We start from the raw sequence: 4692 nt of genomic DNA on the forward strand, positions 1-4692 counted from the left end.
GAGGTGCAAAAGGTCTTTGCAAGAAGAGAACAATTTTTCATCAGAACTGAAGAGTAACACTAAGCTCTGAAGTAGAAAAAAAAAGTAGGGAGTAGAAACAAGAACAGGTGTTTTGGGTTTTTTTTTTCACACCCTGCTCTGCCATTCACCTCACTTAGTATTTTAAACACCTTGTGGACTGTATACAGTAATGACTTTTCTCAACACTTCTGGTATATTTATGTCTCCTCATTGTGATGCTATGGAACAAACCTCCACCATAGCACAACAAGAAATAGGATGGTTTGGTGCTTTTGAAGGTACGTGGCATAATGTTAGCTCCTATACTAAGAATTCTAGTTGTTGTTTGAACTAATGTGTGTAAAGATCCTATCTAGGGTCTTGTGCCTTGTGTCTTGAGTGAAATATTGGCCAGACCCTGATAACTCTCAGGCATGTGTGGCCTCATAGCTTCCAGTGGCATCCCTCAGAAGAAACCCAAAGTACTTCAGGACATATCGCCTGCAGATTTGTATGCAAAGCCACTGCCAGAGCTTTGTCTTTCTTTACAGAATGCCCACTCTCATCCTGTAGTGACTTTTCCAAAAAATGTCAATGTCTCCGTATTAGCATTTGCTTACATCATCCCCCTTGCTGCTGTTGGCACCTTGTTTTTTCTTTTCCTATGCTAATAGACCTCTTCTCATTCATCTTCTCCACTGTGATTTTTTTTTCTTCTGGTTTTGTAGGTACTGTAAGAAAGAGAATACTGGCTCCGCCTCCCATCTCCAAGGAGATAATAAAAACCTTTATTTTATGAATGTCCAGTGGTAATACTGCAAATGCAACTGACAGCCACATTATTTTCACTTGTATTAGGTTGGATGGAGGAAAAAAGAAAGGGAGATGGAGAGTATGAGTAGATCTTGGGGGCATAATAGATCTTAAGGTCTGTAGGTGAACTGCAGAAAGCCACTCATTTATCTGTCTCTCAGTGAAACTCTAAAAATAAAGATATATTTTCACACTGAATTTTTCCTGAAGACATAAAATATGTACATCTTAATTACACTTTAGAGAAGGCAAATTAATAATGACAATTGCACCATTCCCCATTAGTGGAAATGCCCCTCAGTTAACCTGCCTCCAGCACTTCTGATATCACTTAATCCCTTGGGTGGGATTTTCCAAAGTGCCAACATTAGCTCAGCCCTGCTCCTATTAAAATCAATCACTGACTTCAACACAGCAGGCTAACCAGCATGGGACTCCACATGGTAGAAGACCTTAACCTTGTGTTTGCTGTGGCTTCTCTGCATTTATGTGTGTTCTGCACAAGTGCTCAGGCAGTGTTCCTGAGAACCAGGATTTTGCTCAGGAGCTTTAAAAAGTCACAGCTGTACAGAGTAAAGGGAGGGGGCGGGAAAAAGATATAGGGAGAAGGGATATATATACCTGATGGTGGAGGGAAGACTTGAAAGAGGGTGAAGGGGGGTGTGCTTAACTCTTTAAAACACTGAGCATTCTTATCTAAAGAAAGATCTGAGGTGGTCAGTAAATGATGGGCTTGTTGATACAACTGGAGAATTTAAGTGTAGAGCAGATACTCACTTCGCTAGTGAAGGTCAGTGTGTTGCAGAGCAACACCTTGCAGAATGCATTTACAGTGTTATTTCATGCAGTGTATTTTCTGTTTATGGAATCCAATTGCTGTAAGCAGTCATCAAGGCAAGGAGTTTACTAGAATTAAAAAAAGGATTAAGGGAGCTTTGTGAGCAAAGGCAACATTTGCAGCTGCATGTGCTGGATTAAAACAATGTAAGGGACAAACAAGCTTCCTGCTTCAGCAGTGTAAGCTGGTTGCTGTGAGGGTCAAGAAGAAATTTTTTTTCCCTTGTTTTCTTCCCCTGTGTCAGTGCTGCTGATTTGTGGGCATGTATGATGGATGGCTTAACTTTTAGAGAAAAGGAGTGATAACAAATGATGTAGAAAGATTATTTGATGCCCTGTATTATGGCAACTCTGGTACTTCCATGCAAAGAATTTCAATTAATGAGTGGCTTGGGACTAGTGAGAGCAGGATTCAGCCCTTAATTATGAAAGAAACTTCCGCTCTGACTTTAAGAGTTTAGCTTAACCATTCTGTGCTTAAGTCATCCCAAATCCATAAAGAGGAGACTGGTCTTATTTTCAGTAACAGCACATTCTGTGCCAACGATATGGAATTGTCATCCCACTGAAAATCAGAAATATTTCAGCTGGAATTAGTCAAAATGTGCCTGATTTACGCTGATGAAATTACATCAGAAAATGCTGTTCTGATTCCAATGTGTTTGCGGTGCTCCTCTGTTTGAACTTGTTCCCACAGGCAAATAACACAGCTGAGAAGAATAATTTCTAAGAATAGTGGCCCTGAGAAAGCTTAGCAACATAAATCCTGAACATGGCCAATCCCTGAAAGGGATGCTTGGTGCTACTAGAAGAAAGCTGCCTGGAAACCCCAGAAGCTCCCATGCAAGTCTGTATTCCTGCTAAGGACTCCGCTTGTTTTTCTGGATATCTGTCGCTTCAAGGTCAGATTTCCTTCAAGATATTCTTGTTTACTCAGAACACTAGATAAAAATTGAGAAATTTTAACAGTTTAGACTGTAAGAGATGAATTATTTATATTGACAGCAATGATGCTATACTCGTTTTAAAGACAGACTTCAGTACTTTGTCAGCACATGTATGTGATCTCGGCTGAGCAACCCCCTGATGCAGAGGAGAGGCTTTTCTGATGACTATGTACTTGAACACTTTAGCCAGAAATTTAGTGAAGAAACATGTGGAAACAGTCAGACTGCTCTTTCCCCTGTTAGTGCTGGTGGGGTTCATCGGCATTTGGGTTTCTGTCATGGGATAGGAGAAATTCTACTGTAAGAATGTGAGGTGGGATTTGGTTATAACAAAGCAATCGAGTGTTGCATCCCTTGTGGAAATTCCTTTAATAAGGAAAAACTCTGCTTAATCTTTATTTATTTATATTTCTTAAAAATGATGCAAATACATAAAATGTTTTGAAGTTTTCATACTTAACCTCAGCTGCCAGTGCTGTTCAGCTATATTTAAAATTGAGGTTAATAGGCAACATTTAGGCAGAAGGAAGTGACAATAGCAAGAGGGTCAATGGAATAATTGCCCTGATTCAAAACAAAGATCTACTTGATCCTTTCCCATTTGAAAGCAGATGCCCATTTAAGCTGATCTTTTAACCTATTCAAAGGGTTTAACTTATTTTTATTATTTTATTAGCTGCTTTATTAGTTGGAAGATGTGTGACTAAATCGCCAGGGCTACTTTGAAAACCTTATCTGAAGCTGGCTACAGGTATGTAGTATTTCCCTGGCCAAAGGGATGATTTTATATTGGTAGTTGATGTATGTAATTGGATAGTGGTTCTGTAGGATGCATGTAGATCCAGGCTAGTCCTCGAGCTTAACTCGATCTGGCTCTGCTTTCTACATTGCCTTAAACTTAACTGCGTTGCCTGGTTAGACTCAAGGCAGCCTAACAAGTTTGACTTAAAGGAATAACATTTCTGTGCGGCGAGGGCAGACTTTGCATGTCAGCCGCAGACATTCATTTTCACTGCAGTTCCACGCTGGAGCATATGAAGTTTGACGCCCTTGGGGGCTGTGTGGTTAGCAGACCTTTGTGGCTGGGAGCGCGCGCGGGCACGTGCCGCTGGATGTGCGCCGCAGAGCGAGCCACGCGCCAGCCACCGTTTACACCAACAGCGCGCGCTGCGCTTGCTCAATTAATCTGATTTCTCTTTATGGGGGATATAGAGCCTTATTTCAGCTCCCTCGAGGTCACTGCAGAGCCCTAGGCAATGTGGTGAGATTGATGCCACCTGGAGCCTCAGGATGAACCTGGGGGTAGCATCAGCGTCACCATCACTGCCAGCACTGTGGCTGTCGACACTTGGCAGGGAAAATTAAACTGCTTATCACTTTTATCATATTTAATATGGGCCCAGACACTTATTAATGGTGCGACACTGTCACAGACTGTGAAACAGTGCTGCAGTAGCAGTGTATTACTTGGAACGGTTAGATGAGATTTTATTATTGTTTTTTTTTATTTGCAGCTCCAGAAAGCTGCTGTAGTCTCCTGGTGATGGACTCAAATATTTTTATTACAGACCACTATGTTGTAAGAGAAATTCAGTCTTGTGGTTGACTCTGGCATTTCTGCATTCGTAACTTTGACCTAAGCTTGTCCAGGGTGTTTTCAGCAGTTAATACTTTATTTTATTGTCTCATACTGGTAAGCAATTATGTCCTGCAGCTAATTTATATAGCCGAGGCGCTCTTCTGCCTATTTTGTTATTTGTTGTTCTGTGTGTGAACTTTGCCTTGCAAACAACATAATTGCACATACATGCACAAATATTTTGCCCGTGCATTAGCTTGCATTTTGGAAGCTGCCTCCCTGCCTTGCTTCCCACGCACCTCATAACCCTGTGGGCAAAATTAGCATTTTACAGGCGCAAAAGTGCTGGCGTTATTGTGCATAATTTCCCTTGTTTGGGGCAAACGTGGGGTTACGGCTGGCTCAAGACTGCACCCCCTCGCACAGGGGGATGCCAAGTGTGACACCAGACATGTCTCCTCGCTGCTATCGGGGCGCGGCGCCGGCCGTTTAACGGCTGCCGCGGGCCGTTAACGG

At 42.0% G+C, this 4692-nt stretch overlaps 1 long non-coding RNA gene across 2 annotated transcripts; it reads left to right on the forward strand.

The window, feature by feature from the left end:
* Positions 1-259: 259 nt before the first annotated feature.
* On the forward strand, positions 260-4342 carry LOC112956012. Of its 2 annotated transcripts, none has more exons than XR_003250982.1 (4): positions 260-299; positions 2348-2552; positions 3274-3348; positions 4112-4342. It is a non-coding gene; the product is annotated as an uncharacterized LOC112956012 (long non-coding RNA). The 2 variants fall into 2 exon arrangements; XR_003250981.1 differs by lacking the exon at positions 260-299 and adding an exon at positions 1486-1603.
* The last annotated feature ends 350 nt before the right edge of the window (positions 4343-4692 follow it).

Source organism: Nothoprocta perdicaria, unplaced genomic scaffold, assembly GCF_003342845.1.
Source record: "Nothoprocta perdicaria isolate Ctin4 unplaced genomic scaffold, notPer1 scaffold_11, whole genome shotgun sequence".
NCBI lineage: Eukaryota > Metazoa > Chordata > Aves > Tinamiformes > Tinamidae > Nothoprocta > Nothoprocta perdicaria.